Consider the following 12,604-nt stretch of genomic DNA (forward strand, 5'->3'; position numbering starts at 1 on the left):
AATTGTGACTCAGTACTCGCATTGACAACAATGTCCTGTTCCTGATTGAATACTGACGAAAAGTATTCATTCAGTGTCTCCCCAATCTCTTCAGCCTCCACACGCAACTTCCCACTACTATCCTTGACTGGACCTATTCCTACCCTAGTCATTCTTTTATTCCTGACATACCTATAGAAAGCCTTAGGGTTTTCCCTAATCCTACCAACTAAGGACCTTTCATGTCCCCTCCTTGCTGCTCTTAGCTCTCTCTTCAGGTCCTTCCTGGCTACCTTATAACTCTCAATCGCCTCTGTGAGGTTATTTTCAGAAAGCTTTTGTTGTCTTTTTAAACTTTCCCAATCCCCTGCTCTACCACTATTTTTGCCACATTATATCTTTGTTCCATTCATTTTGATGCTATCCTTAAATTCTCTGATTAACCATGGTTAGCTTATCCTCTTCCTGGAATCATTCTTCTTTGCTGGAATATATCCTAGCTGTGAGTTAGGAACTATTTCTTTAAAGGTCTGCCATTATTCCTTCATTGTCATTACTGCAAAACTCCTTTGCCAGTCTACTCCAGCTCGCTTTGCTCTCATTCCTTTGGAATTATCCTGATTTAAATCTAGTGCAATTGTTTCAAACAATACTGCACCCTCTCAAACTGAATGCAAAATTCAACCATGATGTGGTCACCCTTTTCTAAAAGATCTTTTACTCTGAGTTCATTTATAAAACTTGCTTTCTTACCTGTCAGTGCCACACTACACATTCTTAGAGCCAAAGCAGCCTGATTCATGGGTGGAGTTAAAATGTACTATTCTTGAGAATTGTCCCAGATACACTCTGATGGCTTATTTTCCTGATGACTTTCTTAACAAATTTGATTTTAGGAAACATGGAACAGCATATCTCAGTATTGTGTCCTTTCTAAAATGAAAGATATTTGCGTATTTTGTATATTTTGTTTCTAGTCAGATCTGTATGGGGTGAAAACAACCTGAACTCAATGTGGCTGTCCCAGTTTAACACTAAGAGCTGGCTCCCTGTCAGCTTATGTGTCTGAAGGTATTAAATTACCTGCCTGTTGTGCACAATGAACATTTTTCTTGGTTAAATTCAGCTGTAGCTTCACATCAATCTTGTTTTGTAGCCTGAACTGAGTATCTGACTTCATGGCATAAATCTGTGCTCTTGGGGTAGACACTTCTGCTCTGATGTATGACAGCAAATAAAAAGCACACTCTTTCATTCGTGCTTTGTGATCAATTGCAAATGTGCAATTTATGCACCGACATTTAATTTTTGATCACCTGCTTTTAAACTTTGGACCAGGAAATAAACAGAACCTTTGTAAACTGTGCCTCGGAAGTAACCACACCACAATGAAGCACAACCAAACCACAAATAATTTGAAGGCAGTGTAGGTCAAACTGCCATTGAGTGGAGCTCATCAGTACAATCACGGTGTCATTACTCAGGACACACAGAATAGCAGTCAATGCAGTTTTTGTAAATCCCTTTGCAGTATCAGCTGCCACGAACTCAGGTTTTCAAATAATGGCTTAAGTGTTGGAATACATTTGAAACAGCAAATTACTTAAAATGGGTCTGTTGAGGGGGGAGCTGGTTGCAGAATGGTAATATCACTCAACTAGTAATCCAGAAGACTAAAATTCAAAGGAGATGCATTCGAATCTCAACAGGAGAAATGATGAAATTTGAATTCAATAACATCCTGGAAGACAAAGTTATTCAAATGGTGACCATGTCAATTGTTCTAAAAACCCAACTAGTTCATTAATATCCATCAGGGAAGGGAAAATGTTGCGCTTAGCTGGTCTGACCTATGTAATTTCTGAGCCACAGCAATGTGGTTGATTCTTAACTGCCCTGTGGCAATACATATTGGCTCTGTCAGCAACACCTACACTTCTTAACAAAATAAAATTAATTTGTTTCCTCAAGCACCAAGTAAATCAAGGAATATATTCTTCTTCTTTCACATGTTGAACATGTTAACTATTTATTCACCAGATCAAATTAGATACTTTTTCACAAAATTCAGAGCAAACTATTCTCCGGTCCTCTCAATGGCACTTCTACAAGAATTCCTCAGATAACTGAAGGGATTTTGTTCACTATACAATGTTGGCAGAAATTCTTGTTTGAAGAGAAATTACAACCGACAACTTGCAGGACTCAGCATCCCTCTCTATCAGGCAATGGCATGTTGGTAGTTGTATCAATAAGCTCAAAGGTGATGGGAGAGCAAAAAGATAATGGGGGAATTAAGTGAGAGGAAATTAGATGATAAGATACGGGAGAAATGAGGGGAAGAAAGAGAAATCATGTTTTGGGTATTCAAGAAAGCAGAAACAAGTGGGAGATTCAGAGGTGACCTTATGTAGGCTTATAAAATCATGAGGGGTACAGATAAGGTGATTGTCAGGTGTCTTTTCCCTATGGTGGGGGATTTCAAGACTGGGGCATATTTTTGAGATGATATGAGAAAGAGTTAAAAAAGACCTGAGAGGCCATTATTTTTTTATAGTGAGTGCTTCGTGTGTGGAATGAACTTCCAGAGGAAGTGGTGGATGTGGCTATGGTTAGAAAATTTAAAAGACATTTCGATAAGTAGATGAATAAGAAATGTTTGGAGGGACATGGACCAAATGTTGGCAGGTGGAGCTAGTTTAGTTTGGGATAACGGTCGCCATGGACTAGTTAGAACGAAGGATCTGTTTCTGCACTATATGACTCTATGACTCTATAACCTAATCAGAGGGAATGGTGTTTGACAGTATGGATATTACCTATTGAAAGAGGAGAAGCACATTGGTATGATCTTCAGCTGAAGAGACTGAAGGATCAGAGGAAATGTCAGTTTGACCAGTGACAGTGAAAGAGAATGACAGATTACACAGGGAAGAGGAACGAGTGGCAAGTTACATCGCTAATAGTTGATGAAGGCAAGAGTGCTTCATGTCAAAGATTTCCAGTATAATGTAAGATAGTGACTCTATAAACTGTGCTAGGGGTAGTTGGATGTGAACTTAAAAATGTATTGCTGGAAAAACACAGCAGGTCAGGCAGCATCAATGGAGAAGGAGAATCGACGTTTCGGGCATAAGCCCTTCTTCAGGAAAGATTCCTGAGTTTGCAATGTTTCAGAGCTGTTTGAGATTTTCTTGTTTACGCAGCATCAGATAAGTTTATCACAAAAACTCCAGCAACACATTTTTAAGCTCTGATCCCCAGCATCTGCAGTCCTCACTTTCTCGGAGTTGGATGTGAGAACAATACTGGGAAGTGAAGGCCTGACTAATTTGCAGAAAGTTCTATTGTATCATGAGGGACATGTTCGCAAATTCCTGAGAAATATACCATGAATTTTGTGCTTTCAACACTTGGATTTCTCTTCAAACATGCACGCATTGTGAAACAAGGAAGGGTACCTGTGGTTTAGCTCAGCAAGCACACAGCACCACTTCTTTGACAAATCACAGGCCATATCATGGCCATACCTGAGTTTGCAATGTTTCAGAGCTGTTTGAGATTTTCTTGTTTACGCAGCATCAGATAAGTTTATCACAAAAACTTGAGTCTAAAACACTGATTCTAACTTCATACAAACATCTGTTTCTTGGTCAAAATTTATAAATAGAAAAAAAATACATTTCAAAGACCTTGGTTCAAATATGAGAGCTCAACAACTAAGAGTCTGAGAAATATTTAGAAAAAAACGTACCAGTCCATATCAATGATCTGAAAAGTTCTAATCTTAAAGCAATGTCTTTCCTCAGAATCTCAAATGAAAGGCTTGTTTTTCTTTTAGTATTTTTCCATGGGATGCGTCACTGGCAAGGTCACTATTTGCTGCCCATCCATCATTGCCCTTCAGGTGACAAGGTGATAAGCCACTTACGTTTTGGATGCAGTTCATCTGGTACAAGTATTGCAGAGTACTATTGGGAAAGCTCTGTCATGTTTTCAATTTATCCTCTCAACTTCTGAGCCCTCATGAGTACTTTCAAGCTTTTTTCTGTGTCTGGGAATCAATTAGTTCAGCTGGCTAGAGCAATGGTACAGAATGATACAAATGGTGTAGGTTTGATCATTATATCTGGTAGATCAAAGAGGACTGACACCTTGCCTCAAACCATATTTAACGCAGAGGAGTGCCACTAAACCAATATTAGAATTTGCCTCTTGTTAGCAGAAGGAGATAATGATGGTCTGTTGTGAATTGTGCTCAATTATCTTCCCTTACCTCTTCTTGACTATTCACTCATGTCCTACCCAGACCCACCCCACCACCTTATCCCTGTAACCCTACATTTCCCATACCTAATCAACCTAGCCTGCACATTAGGGGCAAATTAACATGGCCAATCCACCTTACCTGCACATCTTGAGATTGTGGGAGGAATCCGGAGCGCCCAGAGGAAACCCACACAGGCAGAATGTGCAAACTCCACACAGACAGTTACCCGAGGCTGGAATTGAAACCGGGTCCCTAATGCTGTGAGGCAGCGGTGAGGCACCACTGAGCCATTATGCCACCCCAGTTCCACATTATAACTACAACTCATATGATACACTGATCTCACACATAGACTTCATCAACAGCATTAAATTCCTTGAGATCTATGCTATGCAACAGGAACCATTCATCAAATGTGATAAATCAAATAGTATGAAGTGGGGAACATCCTTGATATTATTTCTAATGTAAACAATATACTTTCTTGAGATTTCTGATGAAGTATTTATTTTTAGATTTTATGTACTTATCATGGAAAAAGGCTAAATGTAGAGTTAATCAGTAGAATATTTGACAATACATTCAGTGAACATCTTTGTCATGGCAAAAATGGTGGATGGGCACAGATATCCCAAGCCGCACCTCCAAGCATGGCATATTATACTTTTGCAGATGCAGCAATAGGTTTGAGGGTGAATTTTTTTTTTGTGTGCATGGTTCATGATAACATCTAGGCATTTATATTATTAGCTGACTCCACCCAAGTCGAATTTTGGAAGCCCTGGACTGTGAGTGCCAAAGTGTGCTGAATACACCTGATAAGAGCAGGTCTAAGAGATTCTTAGTTTAAAAGTGGTCAATATGCCCATTTGGATATGGTCTTGGGATATTGGAAAGACAGAATGTGTCCTTGGAGGAGTATATTTTGGTGTTACTTTTAAAAGTTGGAACTTATTGTGTGTAAAACATGAATAAACTCATGAACTGTTAAACTAATTGAAACTGACAACAAACCAGTCAAAATGTGTTGTCAGAAGCATCAAGGGCATATGTAGAGAGACAAATGTTAAGGAGACAATGGCATGGAGAATATTATTAGAAGGTGTAACATCTGGGCATGAGCTGCAGATTGATCACTGGAGAGAAAACAGCAAGTAGAAATAAATTGGTCATTGTAGGAAAGTACAGGCCAAGTTAGCTTATCATATGTCAAAGGACATTTGTTAGACGTTATGATTAAATACATTATAAGAAACAGGCATTTAGATAAACCCAAGGCAATCAGGTAGGGTCAACATGCCTTTGTGAAAGTGAAAACATATTGAACCATTGTATTGCCACACCAAAAGTTTTTATGAAAAAGCAAGATTAATTGTGCTGCTGTATTGACAGAGATAGAAGATTGGCTAGCAAACAGGAAACAAAGGATAAGCATAGATGGCTAATTTGCTGGCAAGAAAGATATAATGAATGTTGTGTTGCAAGGATCATTGTTGGGACCTCAACATTTTACAAATTCCAGAAATGGCTTGGATGAAAGAACAGAGGGTATGGATGCGAAGTTTACTAATGACACAAAGAGCAATAGGAAGGCGAGCTCTGAAGAAGATATAAGAAATAGAAAAGAGATACAAAGGGTTGAGTAAGTGGGAATAGATCTGACAATTGAGATATAATGTGGGAAAATGTGAAAGTATCTATTTGACAGGCAATGTAAAAAGAAGCATATTATTTAAATGGGGAGAGACTGTTGAGTTCTGAGATGCAAAAGGGTGTGCTGGTGCATGGATCACCAAAGGTTAGTATGTAGGTACATCAAGTTATGGAAGGTTAACAAAATGTCATTGTTGATTTGAAGTAGAATTGAACACAAAAGTAGGGAAATTCAGCTTGAGCTAAACAGGGTTGCAGTACTGTACACAATACTGATCATCTTTCAGGAGGATGTCAATGCTTTGGAAGCAGTTTAGAGAAGGTTTCAAAACTAACACCTCGAACATGTGGGGTGTCAGGGGGAAAGGATGGATTGGCTAGATGCGTAACTGCTGGAGTTTAGAAGAGTAACAGTTGACTTGATTGCAACAGAAGATTCTGAAGAGTCTTGATAGGATGCAGGTGGAAAGGATGTTTTCTGTTGTGGAAGAATCTAGAACTAGGAGTCACCCAATTAATACAGGCAAAGATAAGGACTTTTTTCTCGAAGAGAAATGAGAGTCTTTGGAACTTTTGTTCTCAAAAGCTGTTGGCAGGAGCATCTTTGATAGAGGCGGATAGATTCTTGATGTTCGGCGATGAAGGTTTATGGGGGTAGGTAAGGATGTGGAGCAAGTCAGACCAGCCACGATCTTACTGAATGACCGAGCAGAGTTGAAGGGCCAAAGAGCTGCTCCCGTTGTAAATTCATATGTTCTCAGGTTTGCAGGCTATATTGGTGGTTCCACTTTGATCAGTACTTTGGTGCCAACTGTTTCACAATCTCCAGCAATAATTTTGATGACAAGGCCAAGTGTGAAATCTCTAAGTTTCTCAATAACACAGAATTAGGTGGAAATGTGAACAGTCACAAAATTGAAAGCTTGCTTCAAGGATGTTTGGATAGGATTAGTGAATAGATTAGGATATAGGATCAGAGAAATGTTGCAAGTTGAAGCAGGAGTAGGTTATTCAGACCTTTGAACCTGCACCATCACTAAATATGGTTGTAGCTGACAGCTCAGTATCCTGCTTTCTCCCCTTACCCTTTGATACTTTTAACCTAAGGACTATAGCTAACTCCTTATTGAAAGCATTCAATGTTTTGGCCTCAACCACTTTCTCTGTCAGAGAATTCCAGACAAACATCATGCTGTGGGTGACAATTCAGTCTGTTGATCCTACTCCATCATTCAAAACTGATCATGACTGATTGAACATTTTAATGAATTTTACCCAATCCATCCTTGTCTGCCAGTGATAGATTTCTGATAACCAAACTCTACATTAAATGTACTCAAAGACTAACATTCCACAGCCATCTGTGATAAAGAATTCCTCAGGTTCACAACCTTTGAGTAAAAATAACTCATCTTCAATCTAAGTGACATTCCCTTTATGTTTAAATTTTGCCTTCTGGTTCTCGATTCTCCAACCCAGGGAAATATCTGACCTGTGTCTACTCTGTCTAGTCCATTAAATATTTAGTAGATTTCAATGACATCACCTCTCATTATTCAATAATCGAGAGAACACTGGCCCAGTTTGCCTAATCACTCTTCAAAGGACAGTCTGTCCATCACAAGAACAAGCCTGGTGAACTTCTGTCGCACTCCCTCAATGGCAATAATATATTTCCCAGATAAGGAGACCAGAACTGCAGGCAAAATTGAGAGTATGGTGCTGGAAAAGCACAGCTGGTCAGGCAGCATCCAAGGAGCAGGAGAATCAATGTTTCAGGCTTAAGCCCTTTATCAGGAAAGGAGAACTGCATGCAGTACTTCAGGTGCATTCTGACCATGCTCCTATACAATTGAAGCAAGGCATTGCTCTAATTCCCATTATAAATTCTCTTAACTCTCCCTGCAATGGACCCAATTTGGTTTCAGCCAAATGTTATCTTTTTCCATATCTATAGAAGCTTTAGCAGTTCGTTGTTTATGTTTTTTTGTCAGATTCATTAATATTCTGTTGTTACTTTTCTTAGACATTAATTAGTTGTCCATTGTATTTATTGTTTATTGTATGCTATAAACCTCCCAATTCTCTAAATTACCCTGATATCTGGCAACTTTGTAGACTTTTTCTTTTAACCTTCTCCGATCCTGAACGGTTGACTAACCTTTTGAATTTTTGCTCTTGGAAGGAATGTATAATTGCTCTCAATATTTTAAAGACCATCCATTACCTATGTACAGTCATGCCTTTTAATGCATTTTCCCAATCTATCTCAACCAATTGGTGCCTCAATCCTTCATCATTTCCTTTATTCAAATTAGATACACTTACTTCAGAATGAACAGGACAGAGGGAATGAGATGCGGATAAATGTGACACCATCATTGTGGGTGGCAGGAAAAGAAATGCAGAGTATATCCTAAAATTAAAAGGGTTTGTTAAGTGTTGATGCCCAAAGGATTGTGGACGTCCTTGTGCATAAGTCACTGAAAGCTAATATGCAGGTGCAGTAATTAATTAGGAAGGCAAAGTAATTAATTAGGAAGGCAAATTATATCTGGCCTTTATTGAAAGGTAATTTGAGTATAGGAGTAAAGATGAACTAGTTCTGAAGAATAGTCATACCAGGTTCAAAACATTAACTCTATTTCTTTCTACTGATGCTGCCAGACCTGTTGTGTTTCTCCAGCATTCTGTGCATTTGTTTCAAATTTTCAGCATCCACAGTATTTTGCTTAACAGGAGTAAAGAGATCTTAATTCAATCGTTCAGAGCATTAGTGAGGTAGTTTACAGTTTTGGCCCATAAACTCAAGGGAGTGTGCAGCAAAGGTTTCCCACATGCATGGGATGGTGGGATTGCCCAGTGAGGAGATAGGGGCTACAATCTTGACAGTTACAAGAATGAGATGTAACCTCAGCACAGCTTAGAGCAGTAAGACAGGGAAAGAGTGTGAATGTCAGGCATGAGCACTGATTGCTAGGGATTGGTTATGGTTGTGTGTTGGGGATTTAGTACATTGTGCTGCATAAGGGAGTGATTGTTTGCCGGATAGACGACTGAGTTGTGAACATTCAATCACTGACTTTGACTACATATGTAAGATCACGCTCCCTGAAATGACAAAGGCTACCTCCACCCATTGTTTTCTCATTAGATGCTTTGCGGGTCTCCTGGTCTCCTATACACATTTGACTGAAATAACACCACAGAGGCTGGTATCCTGTCACAGTGCACAGTCCATGACAATGGTCCGGCTTCCTCAGAGCCAGCTCTCAGCGTGAACAGAACCCCAAGACTCCTGTTTATACTTTTGTCAGCAAAAGCTCTCTGTTGGACCAGGTTAACAGCCCCAATCAGGGAACTCATTCTATGTGGTCCACCTGCCTGACCACAATACAATCACAACATCGATCCCCCTCCAAGTTTGAGGACATAGACCTGTTCTTTTGTTTGTAGCCTCTCCTGGGGTGTTTTCACACCAAGTTCCTCTGACTCAACCGCAGATACAGGCAGTCTGTACAGGATTGTATTCCACCTCTTGCACTCACAGCATCTTGGAAGAAATTCATCCTCTTCTTTGGGCTGTAATGTCATCAAGGCTGCAACATCTGCTGTGTCCACCTCAAACTCCATTAGACAGAGGGTGAGAAGCCATGGGATCTAATAGCCTTTTCAGCTGTTCTGAGGGGTTTGGTATGTTTTATTCCTGTCTGGTTTGCAAGGTTGCAGCTATAATGTGGTCCGTATGCTTGCTCAGAACTGCCTTACCTACCCGAACTTTATACACCACAGGACATGAGCTTGCGTTAACTGTACCCATGCAAGGCCATTTCCGTAGTTTTGGCACCGAACATCGTCCCCTGAAGTAAACCACCTCTCTCACTTCGAGAAGTATTGTGTCCAGCATTGGTGTTCCTGATGTCATTTCACCCACACCCCCCAAACTAGGTCCCGGATGATCAGATTTAACCTGCTGCAGTGTCTTCTCCCTCTTCACAACTCTGCAGTGATCCTATAATCGCATAGGAACTAGGACGGTTTGGTTTCTAGTGAAGCTGTCAGCTGTTTCTTTAAGCCTCCCTTCAAAGTTACGACTGCTCTTTCTGCCAGCTCACTGGATGATGGATGGTATGGAGCTGTCCTTAAATGCTGAATGCCATTTAACAAGAGGAAATATCTGAATTCACTGTGGGAAATGACCCATTATCTGTGACCAACACAGATGCTCACAAAGATGCTCATAGCTTTTCTAACGTCTTCTGTGTGTTTGACAAATGACTCTAACCATTTTGAGTCAGCATACACAATGACTAAGAACATTAAGCCCATGAAGGGACCTGCTTAGTTGACATGTAATAGAGTCTCAGCTTTACCCAGCCATTCCCAGTAATTTTTGTCCTTGTTGGCACTCTGGGTATTGAATCACCAAAGTGGCTATGTCTGTTGTCCAAATTTGGCCACCAGACTTAATTTCTTGCCAACATTTCCATTTTGGAAACCACTGGGTGACCCTGGTAGAGTTCAGCCATAATCACTCTTGACTCTCCATGATAGAATGCTGTCCGCTCTGGTCTCACATGGTCTGGAAAGTTTTCAATTCTGGTTGTGATAGTCCTTATGTTTCTCTCATCACCACCAGCTGTTTTAGCTTTTCCAGGACTGGATCTTTTTGCGTCCACCAGTCTGATATTGTCAGTGGTGACTGGAAAAGTGGTCAGAATGTCTAAAACCAGAATGGACTCTTCCAGTGGCATCACCGCTTGTTGAGGATCTGCCAATGAGAGGCAGCTCAAGGTATGTGCATTTGTTACTTGGCCTCCCGGTTGGTGTTCGAACTTGGAATTGTGTGCACTTAGAAAAAGGACCCATGGCTAAATTTGACCAGAATCTATGCACAGCATTTCCTTGTCCTCTGAGTAGCTCTAGCAGGGGTGTGTGGTCTGTTACTATTACAAATTTACATCCGGAAAGGTATTGGTGGAACTTACTCACGCCAAAGATGAGCGCCAAATCTTCCTTCTCTACCTGGGCATATTTGCGCTCTGAATCAGCCAAAATCTAGGAAGCATACACTATTGGGTGTTCCTTTCTATTGGGCCATATTGAGGCAAGACTGCACCAATACTGTATGGGAAAACATCACATGTCAACACCAAATCCTGCCAACACCTCAAACGATGATAGTTACTTTTTCACTTCTCTAAAGGCTATGTCTTGGCTACAAGACTACTTCTAAGGCTGACCACTTTTTAATAGTAGACGTAAGGGTGCCAGAATGAAGGCCAGCTTATGGATGAACTTTCTGTAATAACTCACCAATCCAAGGAAAGATCCAATACAGATGTAGGAGCTAGGGCACCTTTGATCTCCCTCACTTTAACTTCCAACAGGTGCAAGCGAGTCTTGTTTGACTCTGTAGTCAAAGTCAGTGATATGGAGTGCATCGAACACCCACTTTTCCCTTCTAACGCATATGCCTTCCTGGGAGAAATGTCTAAGAACTGTGTCCACATTCTCTAAATGCTCCTTATTGGTCTTCCCTATTCCTAGCATGTCATCCAGATAAATGGCAACATGGGTTGGACCCTGTAAATGTTCTCCATTGTCTGCTGAAAATGGCAGTCTGATGATACCCCAAATGGCAGTATTGTATAATTAATATGAAATCTTATGGGTATTAATAGTAGCATAATTCTGGGAATCCTCATTTGACTGCAATTGCGACTACACATGGCTCATATCAAGCTACATAAACGTTGGCCGCCTGCCAGTTTTGTGTGTAAGTCCTCTATGCGAGAGATTGGGGATTTATCCAGCTGTGACAAGTAGCTTAGCATTTGTTTAAAATCCCCAACTTGTCAGGTTTCAGTCAGTACAACTGGTGTTGTCTACACCACAAACTGGACTGGTTTGATGATTCCTTTGCTTTCTAGCTCTCTGATTCCTGCCCGCAAGGTAAATGACATTGGGCAGGCCTTGCAGAATCATCGAGTTGCTGCCTAGGCAACGTGGAAATTCTTTTAAACCTTAATGCAATGCTGAGAGGCCATTTGGTATATGGGATTAATGATGAGACCACGCAAAAGTGCCGACTACCTGAAGCCCAACTAGACTTCAAACAGGCACTACAACTGGCTTTATCATTAGAAAAATGGTAAGTGGAACTTATGACTTACAGGATATGCCATTGGAAGTGGACAACTAGTCTGACTGAAAGATTTCCAGGTATTTAATTAGGATTTCACTCAGGCAGCCATTATCTAATTTAAAAATATTGAGCCAATTACTGAGAATCTTTCTCAACCAATATCACCCTGTCAGGCTTGGGCCTGAGCCTTTTACTACAACCAAAGGTAACTGAACTAGCTGCTTCTATTATGAGACAGAAATCAAAGTTGTATCCTTTATCTGCAACAGTTTTCTGGTTTAGGTTGACAGTTGAACTGACATTGTGTGCAAATTTAAGGGTTGGAGTCCAGAGTAAAGTTTAGTAATGACTATTTCTGCAAATACTGATACAGCCACGCCAGTCTCAACCTCCATTCAAACTAGTGGCCATTTAACCAGATGTTTATTTTGAGTGGTTCTGATTTGGATGTTGTTCAGCAATTTAACTATCCTAAGCCAGAAAAAGGCAGACTTTCCAGGGTGTGTACTCTCCTGAATACTAGCCAACAAGTTCTCTTATTCAACTCAGGCCTG

General features: G+C 40.4%; 1 protein-coding gene across 2 annotated transcripts in view; it reads right to left on the reverse strand.

Annotated features, from left to right (window-relative positions):
• Nucleotides 1–12,604, reverse strand: part of LOC122559093 (contactin-4-like) — a 2,522,648-nt gene that overhangs the window by 1,928,968 nt on the left and 581,076 nt on the right. The gene's annotated exons all lie outside the window — the stretch shown is intronic.

Source organism: Chiloscyllium plagiosum, chromosome 18 (genome assembly GCF_004010195.1).
Source record: "Chiloscyllium plagiosum isolate BGI_BamShark_2017 chromosome 18, ASM401019v2, whole genome shotgun sequence".
In the NCBI taxonomy this organism is placed as follows: domain Eukaryota; kingdom Metazoa; phylum Chordata; class Chondrichthyes; order Orectolobiformes; family Hemiscylliidae; genus Chiloscyllium; species Chiloscyllium plagiosum.